The following is a 13946-nucleotide window of genomic DNA, read 5'->3' as shown; positions in this document are numbered from 1 at the left end:
GAGCACCTCCTACATGGATGACATTGCAGTGTTCTGTTCCAGCTGGGAAGAACACTTGCAGCACCTCCAGACCTGCCAGATTGGTCTGAACGATAGAAACCAGGTTGTGTTCAGATCTCTTAAACGAGCCAAGCCAAGAATCTGTGAAATCCTCTCACGATACCTCATGGCAAGGAGGTCCCCTTCCATGTTGGTCTCGGTATCGTTGGTTTGCCGGACTTGCCATATTGGAGCAGAAGGAATAAAAATAGAATTCCTGCTACTAGTCCCAAGATGAGAGGCAGGCCGCCGAACACAGAGTGCACGAAATTTGGAAAAACGCAGAGGACTGCTCTAAATGGTGTTAACAGTCCCAAAAAAATAGTCTTAAATACATGTGCGATGCCATTGGTATCAGACATGTTTAAGATTTGACTTAACATTTCTGCGAAATGTACTGGGCAGTTCATTGATAATAATGCATGTATCTCTGCAGATGTCCTCGCAGCTTGCAGATCATACATTTCTTTAGACGAGGTCAGTGGCACAGACTTTTGCAAAAGAATGGCTTTTATTCTGGTTAAAGTATCAATTCGTATAGAAGAGATATTCAGTGAAGGCCATAATGCCGTCCCACTGTGAGTTGGATACAATACTTGCATACCACAAGTGACCATGGACGACACACTAACGAGATAAAGTTTTCCTGGCATTATGCCACAGCAGCTGTGATCATTCAACATAATGTAACTGCCAGTGGATAGTTGCCTGAAAATGGGCTCTATCACGGTGGAGGGAGTATCGTGCAGGTGGCAAGGGAGGTTATTTGCAGAACTGTCGCAGGCTCCGTGTAAATTAATGCCTTTGCACAAACGTGTACCACTTAGTGAGTTTTTACAATTTTTTCCACTAAGGAATACCTCTTTTCCCTTGTTCCAACATTTGTGTGTGTAAGGTAAAGTCCATGTTGACTTAATGTATTCTTTAGCCAACCTTTCATACAGGCCCGCTAGCATATGCTGTAGACAATACTGAAATTGGAAAATCATCACTGGTATCGTGATGGTGCCATGAATTATCCATTCAATGACAGGCTTCTCAGAAACTGTCAATGGTAATCTTTACAGTTTTTCATTGCTCAGCACCGTATAGTCTGCTCCTCTTTGTGCCAAAGAGATTTGTTTATCTGTAAGGCTAAATAGAGCAAACAATGACGTTGTGTTGATTAGACTCCATGGCACGTAGACTGAATGAAGATTTTGCAACGTCCAACCTAACTGCATTACAGAACGTAATTGAGACTGGCCATGTTGTAACATTAGCAAGTCCTGTTCCATTATGTCAATTGCAGAGGATACAATGCTGTGCAATGAATATATCCTGGAGGACAGAGTCGTTAACCCATTGCCCACTACAGAGAGAGCTTTCTCCAAATTAATAAGATCAATTTCTCGTATTCTTTCTGCAGTTTCCATTTGCGTTATTTTCCAAGCTTCGTTGTACGCAGCGTATATACCGGCGTATATGAAACGTTTTTGCCGTGGTTTGCGAGGCCCCATTAAGAAATCTCGCAAATCATTGCTTTCTTTAAGTAAAGATAAGTGTTGTTTGATTTCCAGAAGTGTGGATGTCTTTAGCCACTCAAGGTATAGTTTTCCGGCACAATATGTTGTTACTATCCCTGGATGTTGTCTCTGGGAGTATCTTGGATCTGGCCTGTTCAGTTTTAACCCCTGTGTTTTGTTCAGGAATCTATCATGACAGTTATTGGTGTCTGTGGGCCAGATTAACCATTTTTTCCAATCAGGATTAGTTCTGTTTTGTGTTAAAATATATGGTACGTCTACCTCCTTTTCTGTAGTGTCATTATTTTCAGAAGTGGATTTCGGTAAAGACGGTTTATTTAAATCTTTTATCTTAGCCAGGCCAAGACAAGAAGTCTGTTGAACAGTATCGTTTAAAAACATTATTTGTTCTGGTATAATGCAGGCTCTGAACAAGGCCTCTAAACCTTGTACCTGCCATTCTTTCGTGCCCCAGACAGTTTTTGTCTCAATGTTGTCTTTCAAAAAGTCAAAACCTAATGTAGACAGCTGAGCATAAAAGTTTGCAGAATAAATTTGTTTAGTGTTGGTCAGCATTGTTTTCATTCCTGACCTATTTACATTTTTGAAATAAAACGTTTCTGGATTTGTAACATTAAACCCTGAGCAGTACGAAAACATTTCATGAAATGTTTTTGAGCTGCCTTTTGGTGGCGTGGTACAATGTGCCCATTGATTATATGTAAAAACATTCCTAGGACCTACAGATTTGTGCAAATTGTGGTGACCATAGTGATTAAAACAATACATTTGTTCATAATCTGATGACCCTTCTAAATAGTCATGTTCAGTAAATTTTGCAGACATTTCTAAATCTGACATCATATTATTAATAGTCTCAAAGTCCCAATCATCAGAAAATGTGCTGGGTGATACAAAGTCACTTAAAGAAACCTTGAATTGGTGTGAAATCTTCAGCAGCTCAACCGGGCAATAGATGTCATAATCAGTTCTATCCCATGCTATACATCCAAGTATAGGAACGCTGTGATGTTCACTGACGACAGGTCTCTTTTTTCACAATGGGATGATTTGTGAGGTTTTAGGACCAAGTTGATTTTCTGACTTGCTGTGTCCATTGTACTGTATTTTCCATCTATCATTTGTCCCAAGTTTAAAACTAATATCAGCCAGAGTAGGAGAAAAAATACACACAAACCAATCCAAAATTCAATCCATGGTGAAACCAGATATATTTTCTCCAGTTGATGAAAGAGTTCTGTTGTTTTTTCTTTGAGAGGTTACTTTGCTGGCCTTTCTTCGGGTTCACTGGGATCCTCAGAGAATGCATCAAAGATGATAAAATAGCCAGAGGCAGTTCTGTCAATTGTTGGAATTGCATCAGGATTGTTATTAATCTTTGAAGTTGCTTCTTCCTTTGTCATATTGGTATAGTCAGAGGCTACATCATTGTAGATGGGTGTTTCTTGACAAACTGTTATTTGGGTCTCAAGAGGCACGAGTTCCATGCCTTTGTTGCATAGTTCTTCTTTTCTTACTGCAGGTTTATCAAACGTGATAAGTCTTTCAATCTGAACCTCTTGGATAGTAGCAAGATTTGGTCTTTTGCTACAACTTGGGAGTCCACTGGGCCTACTACTTATTATTGGCCACATGTTGTGGTTTGACCAGGTCGATGGACACAACTCGGTTCTCCTTTTTACCAGCAAGGGGAGGTAGTACTACTGATCTTGCTCCTTGGATTGCCAAGACAGGTACTGCTTTTCTGTAAGAAGGCTCAAATTCCTTCTTCACCGCTATCTTTTACCTGACTAGATCCCCAATCTTTGGAATCTAGACAGATCTTGCTGGGACAGGTGGTTTTTCTTTAGTGGCTGTCGGCTTTTGTGTTGTGTTACTCAAACATCTTCTTGTTTCATTTAAGTGCTGTAAAACTTCCAAACGATCTTTGACATCAAAGGGTTTTTGTTCCACAACTAAAGTTTGACAATCGAGGTCTTTGATTATCATTCTAGTACCAAACAGTAATTCATAAGGAGTGATTCCCCCCAGAGAATCTCTTGGCAGATTGTTAAGACTACGTTGGACACTTATTAAATGTTTGACCCACTCAACACCTGAACCTAATACCTTAGCTGTTATGGATGTAATGTCACGTTTTTTTCTTTCCACTACCGCATTACCCTCAGGATGGAAGGGACTAGAATACTGCAATGCAACGCCCAAGCTAACCATAGCCTCCTTGTAAGCTCGAGAGCTAAACGCAGGACCCTGTTCAGAATGTAGCGTGCCGATTGCGTATGTGCCGATAAAGACTCGCAAATCCCTTATAACAGTCCTGGCGTCAGCCGAGCGCTGGGGCCATAACCAAATAAATCTTGTCCTAGTAGTTGTGGGATCGCATCTGTCCATGGTGACGTCTGCGTGTAGCTAGCCTAATGCTGTCTTACAGTGGTATCTGAAGTGGGCTGGCTACACTGTAGTCAGGTGTCTGGTGGTTGTCAAAGCTATGTTATCTGTAACAGGTATCACAGTTTATTCCAAATTCATAAACTTGGATGCTCATTTCTGGCCACCAGTAAATCTCTTCTAACTCTATCAGAGATTTCAAAATCCCTTGATGTGTCAGACCATATGTGCTTCTTGAACCAAGTATGCTCTCCGCTTCCTGTTGCATGGGCGAATTTTGCGAATCTCGCGTTCGCGAATTTTGCGGATTTGCGAACTCGCAATCCGCAAAATCCGCGAATTCTCGCGAATTTGCGGATTTTTTTTTTGTGTGTTTGCGCGGGTTTCTGCCAGTTCGTGAGGGTTTTGTACAATGTCGCAAATTGCGAACTTACCTGTCGGGTCGCAAGTTTCGCGAACTTGTTGTTTCTACGTGTCCAGCCTGTTTGGGACACTCTTCTTCATCACTGCCACTCTCTGTCACCACTGCCACTCTCTGACTACTCATGCCACCCTCTGGCCCACCCATGCCACCCTCTGTTTCATCACAGCACCCTCTGGTTGTCCAGCAGTGTACATTATTGTGGCAACGCAAGCACACCTTCCCTGCCTCAAGTGACCTGAATTAATTTGGGGCTGATTAATGTGTCACAGAATATTTTTTTAGCTGGCACCTGCTTCCTTAATGCTTCCTGATTAGTGATCTTTTGAACTTGCTAAGTGCTTTCATTGTTGCAAAATTAGTTACAACACCTGCCCTGCCCCAACTGACAATAATGAATTAGGGGCTGATTAATGGATTTGAACCTCCAGCCTGGCTCCTGCTTGTCTCCCTTAGCTGTAATTCAGGACCTTTGTGGCATATGTGTAACTATTCTGAGGTTCAGAGCAGGGTCACATAATAGTTGCAACTGGCAACTGAACTCTGGAGGGGCCCCTCAGGAAGCACTACAGGAAATGGCTACTAATGATGAGCCTGAACTTTTGAACCTGGTAAGTAGTTTCAGTTTTGCTAAGATCGTATTTCAGCAATTTTGCACTTATTCGCGGGGCGCGAAGTTGTACTAGGAAGCCGCGAACTCACGCGAACAGTGCGAGCAGTGCGAGCAAAATCCGCTGCTCGCGGATTTACGGATTTTGCGGGAGATTCGCTGCATGATTGCCGTCCATTGACGCTTTTACTGCTAATAGCGTTTCAATGGTTACAGTGGCAGACCCTGATGCAGAGGTCTGGCCCGGGACCAGGGTTCAATTCCTGCCTCAGAGGCTCTTGGACTCAATCTCCCCGGACCTGATAATTCTCGCCTCGGTGCCTAGTCTAATCATGGGTCCCACTCTGAGACTCTGGGCAATAGCTTGCTTAATCTCCACAACAGCCCCAGCAGCGCTTGGATGCCTGGCTTCACCTTGAGGGTGCCCAGGAGTGGACATCTCACAGGAAAGCCAGGAAGTGTTCCACAGCGGTATGAATAAGGCGCTATATAAATACAAACACATTTACATTTACATTTACATCTATTACTCTTTTTGAGCAAGCGATTGTAGCTACGGAAGCCGTTTGCACAGCTGCCTTCGCGGCTTCATCAGCCAATGAATTCCCTGCAACGTGATCGCCATCACGTTGATGACTCAGTGTATGTTTCACATGAGTCTTTTGTAGTTCTTTCTGTAAAAGAACTAATTGTTCCCAAATCGTTTTATACTTAATTGTGCCAACTTTTGAATTTTTGAACCCGTTTTTAACCCAGTTCTGTAAATTTTAGTTGTAAAATTCAACGCAGAAATATGAATCACACACTATTAGTGTGGGGAATTTGCGATCGGTATTTTCAAGCACCATATTGAAAGCCTGTAGTTCAGCTCGCTGAGCTGTACAGTCTCTGAGTGATTGAGTTTTAGTGACCATAGGTCTGAATTTGCCTTCGCGCCAGCGACCTTTAACAATTGCGCATGCAGCACTATAGGCTTCTTTGCCCCAATTGCGGGCTGTGCTGATCTGTCTGTATATATTATACATCCGTAATGTTCACGAGGCAGAATTTCGGTCGGCAGAGGACATTCTTGCTCGTATTGGAGAAATTCTTGTGTTTTCAAGCTGGGGTCAAGTCTGTATTCAACTTCTGTTGCAGCAAGAGAGTTAACCCATTGTATCCATCTTGGATGTAAAGCTTTTGCATTTGGAATGCTTGCTTTTGTCACTGCCTCTAAGGTAGGTACAGGTGTAATGATCATTATGCGTTTACCCTGTGCTAGAGCTCTCTCTTTTGCTACTGCAGTTTGAAACGCTGTCAGAATTTTCTCAGTAGAAGTGAACTTTATTTCAGCTTGTGTGTACAAGTGTGATTTCTATGCTATTGGTACAGTTTCTCCCTCATTAAAGGTCAGGTACGTGAATCCGCATCTCCCTGGGATGATTCGGATCACAAGGTTCCGAACGTTTTCGCGTGTCTGTAACTGTGTTTTTGCTAACATGTCTGTTTGGACTGAACGCAGAATTTCTGTGTGTGCTTGAGTCCAATTAGTTGGTTTGAAATCAGGTTTGATTAGTTCGTAGAGAGGTTTAACCCTCTCTGCGTAATTTAGAACGTAAGTTCTTCCAAAATTCAGGAAACCTAGAATTGACTGTAAGTTTTTCAGCGTTCTTGGAGTTTGGAGCAGCGCACATTTTTCTAGAAAGTTTGATCCCAGGCTCTTGCCTTCACTTGATAACTCACATCCTAGAAATAGGACATTGAGGTGGGCAATTCGTGATTTCTTAAAATTGAATTCATACCCTTCAGAGGCGAACCCAAGTATTATGGTGTTCACTCTTTCCAAGTGTCTGTCCAAGTCATCATCTGTAAGATAGATGTCATCAACATAAGATAATGCCTCATCATCGTACGTTTGTTGTAACTCTGTTACCCTGGCTGAAAATAACCCTGGACTATTCTTGAATCCTTGGGAAGACAGCAACAGTGTTTCTGTGTCCCCATAATTGAGAAAGCGGTCAGGTGCCTGCTTTCGGGTGCAACGTTTTGACAGAAAAACCCATTTGATATATCTAATGTGGTTTTATATTTTTTGCGCACAATGTTATTCATCAGTGCTGCACTATGTGCATTTTGTACTGGAAAAGTTTTGCAACAAGAATTTAAGTGTCAGTAATCCAATACTAGACGATATAAATTGTCCGGTTTGGAGACAGGAAACAAAGGATTGTTCATTGACGAGGTGCATGTTTCAATCACCTCTTGGTATTCAAGTTGAGTTAAAATCTCCCTGACTTGTTTTTTAGCTTCTTGCTTAACTGGGTACTGCCTTTGTGCAGCAGGTTGATTTTTTAACTGTATTCTATGGTGAGGGGAATCCTCATCCCATCCTACATGATTTTTATATAATGCTGGAGCCTGAGCTACTGCCCATTTTCTGGCATAAGTATATTTTTTATGAATTGGGATATGATTTGAGCAGTCTGGCATTAATATCTCTTCTCAATGTGGGCACTCCCTGACAAATTCAGGTGGCCAGTCCTGTTCATCTAGAAGAATGTCATAAACCTTAGAGAGCTTCTCCCAAAAGAGTGCTCTTATTTTTCTAATTATGTCCCCCTCCATCCGGAGTGTTACTTCATATAACTTGTGGGGTGCACTAACCCTGGTGTCGGCAGTTTCAACCTGAATGCATTCATTCAAGTACACTGTCTCCAGATGATCCTTCAGGATCCTGCGAACTATGGTCACTTCTGCTGCGCTATCTAGCATTGTTTGAGCCCACTCCCTGTTCTTGAGTTGTGTCCTCAAGATCTTCGGCATGTCTGATTTTTATGCTTCTGTTTAGGAAATTGAGCTTTTTTACTTTGGTGAATGGGTTCTTTGTTTTTTGACTTGACACGTTCTTCCTTGTGTTCTGACCGTCCTCTTCTTTCCGATTTCTGCGAGGAAGTCTGAAAAGATCGAGAGGGACGTGTATCATTATCTTGATATCTGTCAGGTTTCTTCAAATTATCCCTATTCCTAAGGTTATACCTTTTTTCAGAGGGCTCCCGTTGGGGAGACCTACCTCCCCTTTGGGGAGATCTTCCTCTGGACTGAGAACGTTTCTCTCTAGGAAAAGTCTGTTTAATGTTTTCCCACTTCTTTTTAGGAGAAGTGAAATTATTTTTAATAAATACCTTTTCAGGATTTTCTGTTAATTCAGGGTTTACTGGTTTCCCACCCAAACTATCTCTTCCTAATTCTTCATAAGATTTTTCAATAATTCTAGCAAGCTCATATGGTTGATCTGTTATATCTGTTTCTTTTAACTTTTGGCGGATTTCCACGGATGCTGCTTCACCTTTAATGTTAGCTAATAGTATAGCCGAGACCTGTTTGAAATCTTTCAGTAATGCCATACCTAGATTTAAGGCCGGTTCTGGACCGTATTCATTTTGAATCTGTCGCAGAACGCCTGGTAGTACCGCCATGGACGGTACACCATGTGTTTTTGTGTAGATTGAAGCAAAGACTGTACCCCAAGTGTCACAGTCCTCCACATGTGGTGCTATCCCCATTGGTAAACCGATTGTTAGAATTCTGTGTTTCTCATGAGGTGTACTGTCCAGAAATACTGCCTCCATCTGGGTGATTTTTTGAGCTAACCAGAACGGAATTTGTTCCCTCTTTGTGGGTAATTTACCAATGACTGACTGTATATTCTGTGGTGTAATTTTTTTTGAGTTCCCCTGGTAAGGGGTGTGCTGCGGAATCCTTATAGCCGGTTGGACTGTTTTTTTTGTTTTTTTTAAAAAAAATTTAAAACCTTTATTTTCAAATCAGTGCACACAGCTATTTAGCCTTACATCCCGGAGGCTAGGCAGCAAGTCAGTAAACAATGGGTCAAAGTGCAAGAAGCAAAGTACCAGCACGTGTCAAAGGTTGTAATTTTCATTTTTGTTGTATTAGAAAAAGGAAAGGAGGAACAAGTACAGAAAAGAGGCGCCAGAACTAGCGCAAGAGAGAAGGCAATGAAACCAGTGTGCGGTGGGGCCCAATCTAGGAGTCGGCAAGGCTCAGTAATCACAGTTCAATTCAAAGGACAGTGTTAAAGTGTAGAACCATAGGGGGGAGGGAAACAAAGGATAGTAATGAAACCTGAAAGCCAGTTGGAGTTATAGGTTATGGGGTCAGATGTTCTTCCAGTGGGGCGGTATCCGGTGGTATGCAGATGTCACCCCTATTCTCATTCCAGGACCCCCACAGCTTCCGCCATTTTTTGGGTTTACTCCTGGACACATACACAGTCTTTTCCCGGAACATACACCAATCCATGTTGGCCTTCCATTGTACCACCTTTGGAGCTGATGACGCTCCCCACATCTGCGCAATGTCCCGTTTTGCGACCATATTCCCCAGGGTAACCCATTGGGATTGTGCAGTGTTATAGTCAGTTGGGCCCCAGATATTCAAGAGGCATCGCCGGGCCTCTGCATGAACCTCCACCCTAGTTACCTCACTCATAATAGTGTGTATCCGCCTCCAGTAGGAGGCTATCGCACTACACTCCCAAATGATGTGCATGAAGGTGGCCAGAGCTCCACAGCCGCGCCGACAAAGGCCATCAACCGAATGTCCCATATGAATTAACCTGGGACCAGTAACGTAAACTCTGTGCAGGATCTTCAATTGTACCAGTCGCAGCCGGGCAGGAATAGCAACCTCCTTGGGGGACGACACTGCGCTCTGCCAATCTTCATCGTCTATCTCTATCCCATCCCGTGTCCACTGGTCCCTCACCCCCAAGAGAAGGTCTGTGCGGACATTAATCATCTTTTTATAGGTTAGGGAAATAGCGCTATCCGGCATATGGCCGTCCAGCACTCTGTCTTCCAGGGGGGAGTATTCAGGAATTCGCTCGCCTTCCGGCATGGCCGCAAGGAGAGCGTGGCGCAGTTGAGCGTGCCGAAATTACTCCGTTCCACCCAGCTGGAACTCTGTCTGCAGTTGGGCAAAGGATTTTACTTCCCCTCTCACTATCATGTCCTCCACCTTAGATATGCCAATCATGTCCCACTTGTCGAATCCCTTAGTGTGCCACAATTTACCCAATATCTCGGAGTCATAGAGAGGAGATGCCATTGTGAGCCTATCTTTCCACCCCAGTGATTTAGTTATTGTTCTCCAAATATGCACCGCCGTTTTCGTTGGCCCAGACATCCGCCTATCAAAAGACCTCGAGTACAACGCCCTGTGGTATTTTCCGCCGTCTAAGAGCCACCGATCCATGGCGTAGCCCGGACTATCCGCCGGGCCATAGGGGCCGTGGTTTAATGCTGCCAACTGGGAGGCCCAGTAGTATCTCCGAACGTCGGGCAATGCAATACCCCCATCGTACCACGGGAGCGTAAGCTTCGTGATAGCTATGCGCGGTCTGCCATCCCATAGCAGTGCACGTTGTAAGCTCTCGATTTTCCCAAAGTAACTAGCTGGGACCGGATCTTGGGTGTTTTGCAGAGCATACAGAAACCTGGGCAGGGACATCATTTTAAATAATGCCGCGCGCCCAAGGAGAGAGAGTGGGAGTTTACGCCAACCTTCTACGTCACGTCGGAGACGAATAAGGGGGGGAAGCAAATTGTTGGCGTAGCGCGCCTTGGGGTCAGCCGAGATGTAGATCCCCAGGTATTTAAATCCCTGTCTCGCGATCTGTATGCTACAGTCCCTTGGAAGACGAGGCGTCCCCCCTTTCAGCACGTAAAAGTGTGACTTCGACCAGTTAATGACCAGGCCAGAGTGTCGGCCAAAAAGTCGAAGCACGTCACATACAACAATAAGTGACTTGCAGGGGGAGGTGAGGTACAGCAGGATGTCATCAGCGTATAGTGAGACACGGTCCTCGAATCCAGGGGACCAGCGAATTCCGTGCATGTCGGGGTGGTGCCGTAGCCACATGGCCAACGGTTCGAGCGCCAGTGCAAACAAAAGGGGCGACAGGGGGCAGCCCTGCCTGGAGCCCCTATGGAGAGCAAAGGACGCGGAGACACGACCGTTAACCGTCACGTTGGCCAGCTAGCTGGCATACAGAAGTTTAACCCACCCTACAAATTCCGGGCCGAAGCCGAGCTTCGCCAACACTGCCCATAAGTAGTCCCATTCAAGGGAGTCAAACGCCATCGTGGCATCCAACGATGCAAGGACTGCTGGCTCCCTGAGCGTGTGAGCCCTAGCAAGGGTTCCATGGAGTCTCCGTAGATTAAGGGCAGTGTTGCGGTGTGGAATAAAGCCCGACTGGTCCGGGTGCACTAAGTCGCCAATCACGCCAATCAAACGGTTGGCCAGCAAATTGGCAAGAATCTTAGGCTCGGAATTCAACAGAGAGATGGGACGATACGATCGGCACAAGTCTCTGGGTTTCCCTTCCTTATGGATGACCACAATGGTGGCCAGCCTCTGGTCGTGGGGAAGCACGCCCTTCTCTCGCGCCTCAAGAAACATGTTCCGCAGGGGCGTGGAGACGACGTCAGGTTTGATTTTAAAGAGTTCTACCGGAATACCACTGGGGCCGGGCGCCTTACCGGATCTAAGGGAGCGGATGGCCAGGGCTATCTCGTCCGCAGTAATACTCCTATCTAAGTCATCACGGTCCGTCTCTGACAGACGTGGGCGATCTATCTCAGCCACACTGGATTCGGCCTCAGACAGGTCCGAGACCGAGGTGTAAATGGTCTCGAAGTAGTCTGCGAACGTCTCCACTATTGCACTCGAATCGGTAACAAGCAGGCCGTCCTCCCCCAACACTTCTGGAACCACCCGACTAGCTCTCTCCTTTTTGTCGAGCCAGGCAATAAGCTTGCCCGCCTTGTCCCCGACATCGTAAATTCGACCCTGCTGCTCTCTACCCATAACTTTGGCGGCGTCAGAGACAATATTCTAATTGTTTGAGCGAGAGCACATGGAGCAGCTCAGGTGTCGGGCCGGCTTCCAATTGGGAGTCCAGCTCCATAATCTCCGCTTCGATGCGCGCCACGTCGGCGTCTCTGCGCCTCCGGACGTCAGCAATAAGGGAGAGTGCCTCACCTCTCAAGACTGTCTTAAACGCCTCCCGCAGAGTGACGGCCGACGCAACCGACCCAGTATTCTCAGTGAAATAGAGCTCGATTGCCCTGGACAAGAGTCCACGCGTCTTCGGGTTATGGAAATACCAGGGAATGACCACAACAGCCCGTTCAGTAAGCACCAGGTCAAAGTCAAAGGACACCCAGACCGGGGAATGGTCTGAGATGCCCCTTGCTAGCAAGCGAGTCTCGGAAACTGCCGATGCGTGGGCCGCCAGGGCCAGGATATAGTCTATTCTAGAAAGGCTACCGTGTGCCCCAGAATGAAATGAATATTGACTCTGGGTGGGATGCATAAGCCTCCAGCAGTCAACCAGCCCCATAGTGTCTAGGAAATCTGGCAGCCAGGATTGTGAACTTCGGAGATCTCTGGGCGGATGTCTGTCCAAGGTCCCGGAGCAGACCGAGTTAAAATCACCACCCACAATAAGCAACCCCTCGGGTAGACCCAAAATGGCGCCTCCAAGGTCCTGAAAGGTGTTGTTTTGTAGCCCCGGGGGGACGTAAACTGAAACCAAAACCAGAGACCGCCCCTCCCATCTCCCCAAGACAGCAACGTATCGCCCCCTCTCATCAACAACACTAGAGTTTACCCCAAATGGGAGAGACGTGCGCACCATAATCCCCGCCCCTCGGGAACCTGAAAGAACCCCGAATGCGCCACCATCTTGAATCCCTTCCTATTAAGCGCTCGGCACGTATTCCCCACCAAGTGTGTCTCCTGCAATAGAATAACATCAGGCATACATCTCTTGAACAGTTGCAAAACCACCCCTCTCTTGATGCGATCACCCAAACCGTTAACATTCCAACACAATACTTTTAATTTCCTACCCCCCATCGTCAAATAGTGGGCCTTCACCGACCCCAGTAGGCCCAATAGGTACATTTACGGAAGTAGAGCAGTCTTTACATTGCCTTAAAAGAAGAAAAGAGAAACAAAGAAAACAAACGGAACCAACCATCAAACCTCCCCCCACCCTGCACCCCTGCAGCAGACTAAAAAGCCCCCCCAACCAGCAGTGTGCCTGTCGCCCCATTAACTACACTACAAGAAGACCCTAGAGGAGAAAGGAGATCACATAAGCCCCCCCGCCACCCTCCATAACGGAAAGAAGGATATACACTGTAAAGTGCAATAGTATGGCTTCAGTCATTGTCAACAGGGTCGCCAACCGATAAAGTTATTAAAGTGAGTTCTACTCTTGTTGCTCGGGGCCCCCCGAGGCGCCCTCCGAATGTTCATCCCGCCCCTCGTGTCTGTGTGGCAAGGTGTCCAGCCATTCGCTTACCACTTCGGGCATGTCGAAGAACACAGCACGGCCATCATGCTCAATCCGTAGTCTAGCAGGGAACATCATTGAGTACTTCATACCCAAGTCTCTGAGACGCCGCTTCACTCCCGCAAAACTTTGGCGCTGCCGCTGAACTGTCCTAGTAAAGTCCGGGTAGAAGTTGACATCCGCATTCTGAAATTTGAGGGGCCCGTGTTGTCTCGAGGCCTGTAGGATCACATCACGATTTCTGAAGTTGAGCAGCCGAGCTATAATAGGCTTCGGCGTGGCGCACAGCTTGGGCCGCCCCCCCGGCATTCTGTGGGTCCGCTCAACTGAAAAGAAACGACCGAGGCCCGCGGGGCCAGATGAGTCTGTATCAGTTCCTCAACAAAGAGATGAGTGGCCGGGTCTTCGGCACCTTCCGGCACCCCGATAATTCGGATGTTCTGCCGCCTGGCACGTCCCTCAAAATCTTCTAGCCGCTTTGAGAAGAGATCATTGGCGGACCTCAGGTCCCGGACCTCCGTCTGCAGGTCCGGGACATCAGTCGTGAGGCTCGCGGTTTTGATGTCAAGTGACTTCACCCTGTCGTTGGTCTTGCCG

The sequence above is a fragment of the Lissotriton vulgaris genome, chromosome 2_1, assembly GCF_964263255.1.
Source record: "Lissotriton vulgaris chromosome 2_1, aLisVul1.2, whole genome shotgun sequence".
Lineage (NCBI taxonomy): Eukaryota > Metazoa > Chordata > Amphibia > Caudata > Salamandridae > Lissotriton > Lissotriton vulgaris.
Note: the sequence above shows the minus strand (reverse complement) of the source record.